Below are 13,709 nucleotides of genomic sequence, written 5' to 3' on the forward strand. Positions count from 1 at the left end.
TACTTGTGATCTCTGTCAAATGAATAACTAAAATCTTTAAAAATAAAAAAAAGAGAGAGAGAGAGAGACCAGAGAGCTGGCTCTTTCTAGCTCTCTCCACCATGCAAGGACACGGCAGGAAGATGGCCATTGCAAGCCAGGGAGAGAGTTCTCACCAGGAAGCAAACCTGCGGGCACCCTGCCTCCAGAACAGTGAGAAATGAATGTATGCTGTTTAAGTCACTCAGCCTACGGTATTTTTTTTTAAAGGATTTTATTTATTTATCTGACAGCGAGACACAGCGAGAGAGGGAGCACAGGCAGGGGGAGCAGCAGAGGGAGAGGGAGAAGCAGGCTTTCCGCTGAGTGGGGAGCTTGATGCGGGGCTCAATCCCAGGACTCCGGGATCATGACCTGAGCCCAAGGCAGACACTTAACGACTGAGCCACCCAGGCGCCCCGGTATTTTGTTTTTGACGAATACAACCTGCAAATACCTTTTCTCCTCACTCCACCTGAGCGATGACTGAGCAGGTTCTTAAAGGTATTTTAAGGTTTTCAAAATACATCAAAGAAGGGGAAGTGTGCCATTCAGAAAGGAGGTCATGCAGGCTTGGGGCTCTGCCACTCATTCTTTGTGCAACTTTGGGCCAGTCATCTAATGGGGGTTGCCCCATTTATAAATTGGGCTGGAGAGTGCTTGTGGCCTGCTTCCTTTTGAGAGCCGCAAAGAGAGGCTATCAAAGTGCTTTGTGGATGATTTGTACACAAAAGGAAATTTGTATGTGCCCCAAGATGTTTGTTTACACACATACACACACACACATGCGCATGCGTGCACACGCACACTGCCGCCACATTCCTGCTAGACTGCCGCCCCCAGACCCAGACCACCCAGTGCACCCTCAGTTTACCCTCCACTTCATAGTTCTTTACCTAATCCACCGAGAGGCTCATCCCACACCTAATTGTAAAGATTTCCTAGGAGCTGGATAGCAAAGACCTTTTACTTCAGTCACTCAAGCTGCAGTGGGAATCCTCAACCTCAGAGCAAAGAAAAGCTAAATGTCATCCTACCGTGGGAATGCTGAGGCCCACCCTGCCCTTGCTGGCCTGTGGTGCGGACTCCATTGATTCGTGATGCCCAGGATAGGGAAACCACGGGGACAGCAGGGGGACGGAAGGCTGGCAGGAGCTGGGGGCAGGCGAGGAAGGGAAGTGGCTGCCTATGGGTACCAAGTTTTATTTTGGGGTGATGGAAATGTTTGGGAGTTACACAGAAGCTGTGATTGCACAGCCTTGTGAAGGTACTAAAGTCCACTGAATTTTTCACTTTAAAATGGCCCCTTTTATATGACTTTCGGCTTACTTAAAAAGAAACAATGTGGGGTCTAAGAAATGCTGTGTAAGCACCGATTATTCCGCTAATGCATTCCTGGACTTCCCGGACAGAGGGCCCAGCCTGAGTCTTACCTACGCTTTGGTGGCCTCCTCGGACCATGTACTGGACATGGGATGGAATCCAAGAATTCAAGAGCTTGAAATCACCTCAGAGGTCATAGAGCCAATGCCACAGGCTGCAGGCCTTTTCTGTGTGTCAGGAGGAGGCTAAGGAAGACACAACGGACTCCTTCCCCATCCTCCCAGCGAGCAGTGCTGGCCCCAGGCCTTCAAACAAGTCCGGAAAGTGACTCTGAAGCAGATGATTGCCAGAATGTGGCCATGTTTCCATACAAGCGGTGAGGGCAGCATAGGGCACGGGAGCTCGGAGCATTCAATAGGGATGGCTTTCAGTCGTGCCCAATAGAAACCACTCCGGGGTTTAAGCGTTAGGAGTTTCTACTTCCACGTTATAGGAGAACCCCATGGAGGCAGCACAGGGCTGGGACGGAGGCTTCATGTTTCCTTGAGGAAGCTGGAATCTTTCATCGCTGCCTTAGCACGTGGCTGTCATCTTTATGGTTGTAAAATGTGTGCTCTGTTCCTGGGCATTGCGTCTGAGTTCTCGGTGGGAAGGCAAGAAGCATAAAGGAAAAAGGTAAAGGGCAGATATGAGCCCAATTGATTCTCACTCCTTTTTTAAAAAGATTTTATTTATTTGACAGAGAGAGAGAGAGAGGCAGCAAGAGAGAGAGATCACAAGCAGGGGGAGTGGGAGAGGGAGAAGCAGACTCCCCACTGAGCAGGGAGCCCAACGTGGAGCTCAATCCAAGAACTCTGGGATCATGACCTGAGCCGAAGGCAGACGCTTAATGACTGAGCCACTCAGGTGCCCCGACTCTCTTTTTAAAAAGCTCCCCTAAAGGGGTGCTTGGGTGGCTCAGTCAATTAAGCATCTGACTCTTGATGCAGCTCAGATCTCAGTCTCAGGGTTGTGAGGTCAAGCCCCCCCCGTTGGGCTCCAGGCTGGGCGTGGAGCCTACATTTAAAAAAAAAAAAAAAAAAAACTTCCCTAAGAATCTCTATCCAGCAACTTCCTGTTACATTTTATTGGCCAGGACTGGAGGGCATGACTCTGCTGGCTCCAGGGAAGTCTTGACAAATGTGTATTGTTAACTGGGTATATTGCTGTCCTGAACAAAACTTGAGATTCTACTAGGAAACAAGGGAGAAGGAACAAAAGGCAGTCAACTGTGCAGCGTCTGCTAGAGCGACCTTGGCCTGAGTCTAGGAGTTGGGGGGTTGCTTAGGGAAGGCTTTCTGGAGGATGTAGTGCCAGGGGTGAAGTTTAAAGGCAAAGCAGGAGTTACCCCAGTGAAGCAGGGTGCAGTTACAGGCATTCCAGGAACATGAGACAGCAGGGGGTACTAATTGAGTACCCTAGCTGCCACATCAAGCCAAAATTATCTTGAGCATGATGGAAGTTTACATCTCACTAATGGGACATCCAAATCAGCTGGATGGTTCTCCTTCACGTTTTAACTCAGAGACATTGGTGCTTTCCACCTGTGGCTCTGACATCCTCAGCATGGGGCTTTCAAGTTGGCTGTTCTCCTTGGAAGGGGGAGGAGCATGAAGACCATGTGGGAAGTTTGAAGGAACGTGCCCGGAAGTGGTGTACGTGGCTCTTGGGCATGTCCCACTGGCTAGAGCTTGTTCCAGTGGCCACATCTAACTGCAGGGGAGGCTGGGAAATACGGTCTGTCTATACTTCCAGGAGCAAGAGCTAGCTGGTTTGTGCAACAGTGATCAGGAGGTGAGGAAATCTACACTGAGGAGTGGAATGGGGAATAGGAGACAAGACCGTGAGCAGTTCGATGTTGCCGAAGTTCAAGGGAGAGAGAGAGGGGTCTCAATGAGACTGAGAAGTAGGTGGGAATCAGATCATAATACTAGGTACCATTTTTGGAGCTCCTACTCTATGCTGGGCAATGCGTTTGATACTTTACCTATATAATCTCCATTATGTTGGGTATCTGAGTTGCGGAGACGAGGTGAGGGATCATCTATGTTTGTCTCACATAACAATCCTATTTCTTCTATTTTATTTTTTTAAAGATTTTATTTATTTATTTGACAGACAGAGATCACAAGTAGGCAGAGAGGTAGGCAGCGAGGAGGGGGCGGTGGGGAGCCAACACCCTGCCGAGCAGAGAGCCAGATGGGGGGCTCGATCCCAGGACCCTGAGATCATGACCTGAGCCGAAGGCAGAGGCTTAACCCACTGAGCCACCCAGGTGCCCCCTATTTCTTCTTTTTTAAAAAACATTTATTTGAGAGAGAGAGAGATCAAGCAGGGAGAGGGGCAGAAGGAAAGGAAGAAGCAGACTCTCCCTACTGAGCAGGGAGCCCAATGCAGGGCTCAATCCCAGGACCCCGGGGATCATGACCTGAGCCGAAGGCAGATACCCAACCATCTGAGCCACCCAGGCGCCCCTCGCATAACAATCCTACTTCCTAGCAAGTGTATAGATCTTTAGTGTATGCAAAGCAAAAGTACATGTTTGATACTGAATACTTATAAGAATCTGGTGAGGAAAATATTCCCATCATCCCCATGTAGAGTTGGAGAAAAATGAGGCGTTGAGAGGTTTAAGAACTTGTCCAAGGTCAGGCAAGTCCACCTCTTAATGAGCACTCCCATCCGCTATGTCATATTACCTTTCAAAGAGGGTCTTGTGCGTCCTAGTGAGGAGTCTGGACTTGAGCCAGCGTGTGTTGAAACCTTGAGATCACAGCCAGTAGGTTTGGAAGAAGCCGTCCCTTTCTAATGCCAAATCTGGATTCCCTCAGATTTGTTCAGGCTTACCTGGAATTGGTGGCAGCCCGGGCAGGAAGCCTTTCATGAAACCATGAATATGTTCTTCTTAGGGCGGCACCCGGATCTCCCAGGGGAGCGAGGGCTCCCTATTCAGAGGGAGGGGACAGGGAGCCTCAGTGATAGCTCTCCTGCCCAAGAGGTAGCTCTCCTGCTAACCAAGACTGTAGAGGCCAGAACTGGGGGCGGTAGGGGAGGTGTAATGTCCTCAAGTGGGTCATTCTGGGCTCAGAGAGGGGGACTGAAGCTCTCCGTCCCCTCCTTCTGAAAATGGAGCCCTTCCTCACCAGAGAAGAGAGAAGAGAGGGACTGGAAGCGGGGCCACAGGGAAGGCCCGCTTACCCATTAGGCACAGTAACACGATACTTTCAAGGGACTGCAAAAATATTTTAATTAAAATCAGAAGAGAAAAATGAACCGCAGATCCAGGAGGTATTTTAATACATATGAATATGTTCATCTATATGCCAACATAGTCATAAAATCTAATTTTTAATATTTTTTTATGGAGTAAGGCAGAAGTGCTCAGTCTATGAAAGTAATAAGGAGGCTGGTACGTGAAAGCGATGGGGAGACGGGGAGGGGTGAGTGTGCGCGTGCACGTGTGTGTGCGTGTGTGTGTGTGTGTTTCAAGCCACAGACTGAGGCCCCAGGACTTTGGGCTCTCATGTCTTCAGCTCTTGGACTTACTATGGTCATACTTAGAGCTGCAGCCTGCCACTGTCCATCTCACTGAACTCCACATATGACAGGCTCTAAGAAACCTGGAACCTGGCCCCCAGGGCCCCTGCCCTGCATGGATCTGCATCACAGGAGTTGCGTTCCCCCCTCCCTTCCTGGCCCAGTGTTCATAGCTCTGAAATCCCACTTGTGTGGGAGCTGGGCACAGGGCAGGAGGACTAATCCTTGAAATAGCTCAGGGAGGATTATCCCAGCCTCTCAGTGGCAGCACAGCCGGGCTCATTCCCAAGGAGGAGGAGGCCAGAGCAGGGTGGCTGCCCAAAGTGGGAAGACTGGGGAAGGTAAATATCCAGCAGAGGTCCCAAGCCCCCCCCCCCCCCCCCCCCCCCGCCAGAGGCATGGAGGGGGGTCCTGAGGGGTGGGACTAAATCTCAGATGTGGGATTATGCAAATCAAGCCAATTCCGGACAGAGATCTGAAGCTTGAAAAAAATCCAGCCTGGGGGAAAGAATTTCAACTATAAAAAATTTAAAGTACGGAATGTGATATATCTCTTAAAGTGCTTATTTAATCACCAAATCATTCTGACCCAATGAACCATATGTGAAACATCCTCTCCCCCTGCACACACACAACTATAGGCACCACACTACTGTCCATGGTTAGGTAGCTTCTCTGTTTTCTTTCTTTTTTCGTAAACCAAGCCAATCCTGAAATCCGTCTCTTCCAGTGGGTGACAAGAAGGCAAGACCTGACTTTTCTGGAGCTGCAGTCAGTCAGGGGAGAACACCTCCTGATCCCACAAGTGTGTAAATCTGCTTAAGCAGTATGCAAATTAGCTTTCTGGTATGCTAATGTGTATGCATAGACATGAGAATCCTGATAGAAGGACCAGGTGAAATGTGGGCCAGGGAACCTCAGTTGGGTATGAGTCATGGGTGGCTCAGACTGGGGGTGGGGGTGCAGGGGGGAAGGGAGGCTGTTGTCTGAAGGTCTGGGTGGACATGCCGGGGACAGTAGGATCTGGGCAATTGGAGAAAGCAGAAGCTGAGTGGTTGAACTGGGACCCAGACTGGAGAGGCCTAGGCTCGAGTCACTAGTCATTTGCAGGCACTGAACCCTTGAAATGAGACTTCTGTGTGCCACTGAGGAACTGAACTGTTAACATAAACTCATTTAAAAAGAAATTTAAAAATTGAGTCGGTTATTGGAAAACAAATACGGGTGAGACAACTTGGGCTTGTGAATTTACTTTTTTGACATAAATTTTGCGAAATCTAAGTACAGACCACATATTTCCAATAAAAATTTAGCATCCAAACTGAAATGTGTGGAAGGGTAAAATACACAGTAAACTTCTGGGGCTTAGAAGGGAAAGGGAATTTTTTCAAGTATCATTTATAATTTTTTAGGTGATTCCATGCTGAAATGGTAACATTTTGGACATATGGATTAAGTAAATACAGTTTCAGTTAATTTCTCTTTTTCTCCCCAGTTGTTTGTTTGTTTTTTTATTCAGATCTGTTTTTATTTCTTATTTTTTATAAACATATAATGTATTTTTATCCCCAGGGGTACAGGTCTGTCAATCGCCAGGTTTACACACTTCACAGCACTCACCATAGCACATACCCTCCCCAATGTCCATAACCCCCTCCCCCTCTCCCAACCCCACCTCCCCCCAGCAACCCCCAGTTTGTTTTGTGAGATTAAGAGTCATTTATGGTTTGTCTCCCTCCCAATCCCATCTTGTTTCATTTATTCTTCTCCTATCCTCCTAACCCCCATGTTGCATCTCCACATCCTCATATCAGGGAGATCATATGATAGTTGTCTTTCTCCGATTGACTTATTTCACTAAGCATGATACCCTCTAGTTCCATCCACGTCATCGCAAATGGCAAGATTTCATTTCTTTTGATGGCTGCATAGTATTCCATTGTGTATATATACCACATCTTCTTTATCCACTCATCTGTTGATGGACATCTAGGTTCTTTCCATAGTTTGGCTATTGTAGACATTGCTGCTATAAACATTCAGGAGCACGTGCCCCTTCAGATCACTACGTTTGTATCTTTAGGGTAAATACCCAATAGCGCAATTCCTGGGCCATAGGGTAGTTCTATTTTCAACATTTTGAGGAACTTCCATGCTGTTTTCCAGAGTGGTTGCACCAGCTTGCATTCCCACCAACAGTGTAAGAGGGTTCCCCTTTCTCCGCATCCTCGCCAGCATCTCTCATTTCCTGACTTGTTCATTTTAGCCATTCTGACTGATGTGAGGTGATATCTCATTGTGGTTTTGATTTGTATTTCCCTGATGCCGAGTGATGTGGAGCACTTTTTCATGTGTCTATTGCCCATCTGGATGTCTTCGTTGCAGAAATGTCTGTTCATATCCTCTGCCCATTTCTTGATTGGATTGTTTGTTCTTTGGGTGTTGAGTTTGCTAAGTTCCTTATAGATTTTGGATACTAGCCCTTTATCTGATATGTCATTTGCAAATATCTTCTCCCATTCTGTCAGTTGTCTTTTGGTTTTGTGAACTGTTTCCTTTGCTGTGCAAAAGCTTTTGATCTTGATGAAATCCCAATAGTTCATTTTTGCCCTTGCTTCCCTTGCCTTTGCCAATGTTCCTAGGAATATGTTGCTGGGGCTGAGGTCGAAGAGGTTGCTGCCTGCGTTCTCCTCAAGGATTTTGATGGATTCCTTTCTCACATTGAGGTCCTTCATCCATTTTGAGTCTGTTTTCGTGTGTGGTGTAAGGAAGTGGTCCAATTTCATTTTTCTGCATGTGGCTGTCCAATTTTCCCAGCACCATTTATTGAAGAGGCTGTCTTTTTTCCATTGGACATTCTTTCCTGCTTTGTCGAAGATTAGTTGACCAAAGAGTTGAGGGTCTATTTCTGGACTCTCTATTCTGTTCCATTGATCTATGTGTCTGTTTTTGTGCCAGTACCATGCTGTCTTGATGATGACAGCTTTGTAATAGAGCTTGAAGTCCGGAATTGTGATGCCACCAACTTTGGCTTTCTTTTTCAATATTCCTTTGGCTATTTGAGGTCTTTTCTGGTTCCATATAAATTTTAGGATTATTTGTTCCATTTCTTTGAAAAAAAATGGATGGTATTTTGATAGGGATTGCATTAAATGTGTAGATTGCTTTAGGTAGCATGGACTTTTCACAATATTTATTCTTCCAATCCAGGAGCATGGAACATTTTTCCATTTCTTTGTGTCTTCCTCAATTTCTTTCATGAGTACTTTATAATTTTCTGTGTATAGATTCTTAGTCTCTTTGGTTAGGTTTATTCCTAGGTATCTTATAGTTTTGGGTGCAATTGTAAATGGGACTGACTCCTTAATTTCTCTTTCTTCTGTCTTGTTGTTGGTGTACAGAAATGCAACTGATTTCTGTGCATTGATTTTATATCCTGACACTTTGCTGAATTCCTGTACAAGTTCTAGCAGTTTTGGAGTGGAGTCTTTTGGGTTTTCCACATATAGTATCATATCATCTGTGAAGAGTGATAGTTTGACTTCTTCTTTGCCGATTTGGATGCCTTTAATTTCCTTTTGTTGTCTGATTGCTGAGGCTAGGATGTTTGTTTGTTTTTTAAGTAATCTCTATGCCCAATGTGGGATTTGAACTCACAACCCCAAGATCAAATCACATGTTGCATTGACTGAGCTGGTCAGGCATGCCAAAATTAATTTCATTTAAAAAAAAACTTCTTGGGGGACACCTGGGTGGCTCAGAGGGTTAAGCTGCTGCCTTTGGCTCAGGTCATGATCTCAGGGTCCTGGGATTGAGTCCCGCATCGGGCTCTCTGCTCAGCAGGGAGCCTGCTTCCCTCTCTCTCTCTCTCTGCCTGCCTCTCTGCCTACTTGTGATCTCTCTCTGTCAAATAAATTAAAAAAAAAAAAAAAAAACTTCTTGGGACGCCTGGGTGGTTCAGTGGGTTAAGTCTCTGCCTTCGGCTCTGGTCATGATCTCAGGATTCTGGGATTGAGTCCCGCATCGGGCTCTCTGCTCAGCGGGGAGCCTGCTTCCTCTCTCTCTCTGCCTGTCTCTCTGTCTACTTGTGATCTCTCTCTCTTTCTCTCTCTCTCTGTCAAATAAATAAATAAAATCTTTAAAAAAAACTTCTTAAAATGTGGCTACTAGACACTTAGAAATCACTATGTTGCTCACCTTATATTTCTATTGGACAGCTCCTCTCCAGGTGTAAATAAAGGCTGCTAAGAGGGACCTGACTCTGGCTTGGGGTGGAAGAGAGAGATTTGCAAGGCAAGGCAGAAGGTTCTCTAGGACAGAGACAAAGCTAGCCTGTTTGTGGAAGCAGGGGTTGGGGGAGACGAGAGGATAGAGACAACTTGACCTGGCAGTGTTAAAAATGTGTTTCGGGGGGCAGGCCATGTCTGTTAGTTTATATCCTGAGGCTTAGGTGTCTCTTAGGTACTCCTGGACCTGCACTCTTCAGTGTCCCCTGCTGCCTCCCCCTACCCCACCCCTGCGCTGCCATCTTTACTCATGTGCAGGCAGAGGGGAATGACTTCCTCCTCCTTGTATTCACAGTATTAACATCGTGCCAGAGTTGCAAAAGGCACTTAGCAAGTATTTTGCTGACAGATGGAATGACAGTCCAATTGCTGTTCGCTTCAGCAGGCTAACAAGTGTGTGCTGGGGTGAAGACATCTTAAGGAAAGAGGACAGGCCCTGAGAGAAGGGGATGGGGAGGGGCTAGAGGCTGCTTGGAGGAGACTGACCTCATCCCCTGGGGAAGTTCTGGGGACCCCTAGGAAGTAGAAGGGGACGGTGTTTGTGTCAATCCCATAATGGCTCCCCAGCCCATCTTCCATTTGGATTTTTTTTCCCCAGTAGCTTCCTACCTGGTCTCCTGCTTCCACTGTAGACACCTCAATCTATTCTCAACATGGCAGCCAGAGGTGTCCTTTTAAAGACATGTCAGGTCAGGTGATGACTCACCCCAAAACCTTTCTCTCAGAGTAAAGCCCTAGTCCCTTAAAATTGCCTATGTGGGGGCACCTGGGTGGCTCAGTGGGTTAAGCCTCTGCCTTCGGCTCAGGTCATGATCTTGGGATCCTAGGATCGAGTCCCACATCGGGCTCTCTCTTCAGCAAGGAGCCTGCTTCCCCTCTCTCTCTCTGCCTAGCTCTCTGCCTACTTGTGATCTGTCAAATAAATAAATAAAATCTTTAAAAAGAAAAACTGCCTATGTGGCAACAGACTCTAAGGTGACCCCCTGGATCCCCACTGCTTTGTACTCATATCTGTGTGTGACTCCTGTGCCTTGAGTGTGGACCAAACCGGTGACTTGCTTCTAACCAAGAGAATACAGCAAACGTGACAGGACAGGTGTGACCACATGTATGTGCTTATTATTTAAGAATGCAAAATTGTGGGGTGCCTGGGTGGCTCAGTCGGTTAGGCATCTGCTTTTGGCTCAGGTCATGATCTGGGGATCCTGGGATCAAGCCCAGTGTCTGGCTCCTTGCTCAGCAGGGAGTCTGCTTCTCCCTCTCCCTCTGCCCCTCCCCACCATTCATGCACACTTTCTCTCTCTCTCTCTAATAAATAAATAACATCTTAAAAAAAGAGATTTGGGATGCCTGGGTGGCTCAGTGGGTTAAGCCTCTGCCTTCGGCTCAGGTCATGATCTCAGGGTCCTGGGACTGAGCCTCTCTGCTCAGCGGGGAGCCTGCTTCCTCCTCTCTCTCTGCCTGCCTCTCTGCCTACTTGTGATCTGTCTGTCAATCAATAAATAAAATCTTAAAAAAAAAAAGATGCAAAATCGTAATAACGTGTCGCCAGGGGCAAGCCCTTGCTGCCTCTGGAGGAGCAGGCCGCTGTGTTGTAAGGTACCTTGTGGAGAGGGCCAGGCAGCAAGGAGCTAAGAAGCCTCCCGTCTGCCTCCACAAGAATGGAGGCCTTCTGCTCAGCAAGGAATTAAATGCTGCCCTGTGAGGCTGGAAGCAGACCCTTCCCCTGTTAGGCCCCAGATGCGAACCCAGGCCTGGACAACGCTTTTGTTTTTAATTATGCTTTAATTCACATACCATAAAATTGACCCTTTGAAAAAATTATTTGCCCTCAGAGTATAAAATTCACTGGCTTTTAGTATATTCACGAAGTTGGGCAACCATCACCATGACCCAATCCCAAAATATTTCCATCACAGTAGAAAGAAACTCCACACCCGTTCGAGGTCATTACCCATTCTCCCCTCCCCCTAGCCACCAGAGAGCACTCATTTCCTTCCTGTCTCTGGGTACATCTGTACCACAGCCTTACAGAGGACCCGGTTCCCTCACGCCCAGACTCCTGCCCTCCAGGAACTGTGAGATAATAAATGCGTGGTGTTTTAAGCTTCTAAGTGTGTGGTAAAGTTATTGCACAGCAATAAATAGGTAATAGAGATTTTGGTGCTGGAAATGGGGGATCCTGTAACAAATACCGAGGAATATAGGAATGGGTCTGGAATGGTGTGGTGGGCAGAGCTGGGGGCGGGGGTAATCTGAGGAGGTGGTTGAGAAAGCCTGGATTGCTTGGATTGGACTGTTAGCTGCAATGTGGATTTACCACCAAGGACTGAAAGGAAGTGAGGATTTCACTGATAGCGACCTGGGGAATGGGTCCTTGTTACTTAGGGGCAGAAAGTTTAGCAACATTGTCTCCTGCGGTTGGTTACGTGGAGAGTAGAACATGCAAGTGATAACTTGGCTCCTATAGTTGAGATGAAGAAGCAAAGCACAGAGATGCCTCCAAGTTGCTTCTTGCTGGTTCTAATTAAATGTCAGAGGTGAGAGATAAGTTGAGGGGGAAATGGTTTAAAAACTCTTAAATAGGCATGAGGACTTGACGATCTTTTTAAAGATTTTATGTAGTTATTTAAAAGAGAGAGAGCATGAAGGGGGAGCACAGGGAGAGGGAGAAGCAGACTCCCCACTGAGCAGGGGGCCGGATGCAGGACTCAATCCCAGGACCTTGTGATCACGACCTGAGCCGAAGGCAGACGCTCAAAGACTGAGCCACCCATGTGCCCCAGGACTTGACGATTTTGAAAATTCTCAGCCTCCGTACCTAGCAAAAGAGGCTAAAATTAAGAAATGGGCTCCACACACTGAACTAGAGATAAATCCTGATTTAGGAGGGAAAAAAAGCCTAGAGTGTGATGATATAATCTTTTGTTAAAACATTGTGAATATCAAAGGATCAGGGTAAGTATTGCGTCATACAAAGGACTGTTTCAAGAGATTAGGGATGTGCCTCCCAGGACCTCTAAATCTGATCATGGGGCCTCAGAGGAAGTGTGAGTTATCCCCTGGTCATCTCAGCAGGAGCTGGGCAGAGAAGGGCTTATCTCACAAGGATCTGGGGTGTAGCTGCTGCCTAATGGACTAAACCCCACTGAAATCCACAGGCGACATACAAAGTTTTTGAGAAAGCTATTTCAGCAAGTGCACTGCCAGCTTGAATTGCGAGGGACAGCGTGCAAAATGAGAGAGGGTTGTAGGGTCCTCCAAATTCTGCTGGCAAGACAAACGCTGATTAAACTACTCAGATGCAAACACATGCTATCTTTCATGGAAAAGGAAGGATGACCCAGCGGGCAGAAGGCCAGAAAGCAGAGCCAAGAGACGTGGAAGTATTCTCAGGTCTTAAAACCTAATCAGGGAACACCCAACATTAGCCGGGCTGGATTTCAGAATTGGCTGTGGGTGAGTGATTCCTCTGTACCTTCCATGTTACCCTTTTAAAAAAAGATTTTATTTATTTGTCAGAGAGAGACACACACACAGAGCACAAGCAGGAGGAGCAGTAGGCAGAGTGAGAAGCAGGCTCTGCACTGAGCAAGGAGCCCGATGTGGGACTCGAACTCAGGACCCCAGGATCACAACTTGAGCTGAAGGCAAACGCTCAACCAACCGAGCCACCCAGCTGCCCTCATGTTGCCTTTTGAACAGGAATATCAGTAGCTGTTATCCCAGTGTTGTCTGTTTACAGAGGCAGATAACTCGTATCTTTAGTTTTTACAAATCAAGTAAGAGGAACACCTAATGAAAGCTCATCAATACCTAAATCTGATTCAGGCAACTTTCTGGACTTTGACCTTGGGGGGCTGATGGTGAATTTATTTCTCAAGTACAATGGACATGAGTCACGGGGTGGGGGGGGGATGGAGGGCAGAGTGGACAGACTCTGAGGTGACCCCCATGACTTCCCACTTCTTTGTACTCGCATTGCAAATCGCCATTGCATAATCCCCTTCCCTGGGGTGTGGGTGGTCAGTGCCTTGCTTGGAATCCACAAAGTTCAGCAAAGGAGACCGTTTATCTGGGATTACGCATGCATGATTGGGTTACAAAAGATTGTCACACCCGTCTTGCCAGGTCACTGTCTCGCTTGCTGGCTTCAAGAAGCCGGGTGCCATGTTGCGAGCCGCCGTTATGAAGAGGACCTTGTGGTAAGCAGCTAAGAGATGCTTCCCCTTGACATTCAGCAGCATGAGGCCTTCCATCCAGTGGCCTGCAAACAACTGAATGCTGCCCCATGAACTTGGAAGCAGATCCTCCCCTGGCTGAACCCTAGACAGGAAGCCAGCTTTGGCTCGACTTTGACCGCAACCTTACAGGGAATCCAGTTAAGCCGTGCCCAGACTTCCAGCCTGCACAAATTGTGAGACAGTGTGTGTCATCTGAAGCGGCTAAGTCTGCGGTAATTCAGGACCCAGCGATGGAGCGCAGATACAGCCCCCAAGCCTTCCT

The sequence above is a fragment of the Meles meles genome, chromosome 7 (assembly GCF_922984935.1).
Source record: "Meles meles chromosome 7, mMelMel3.1 paternal haplotype, whole genome shotgun sequence".
NCBI classification, from domain to species: domain Eukaryota; kingdom Metazoa; phylum Chordata; class Mammalia; order Carnivora; family Mustelidae; genus Meles; species Meles meles.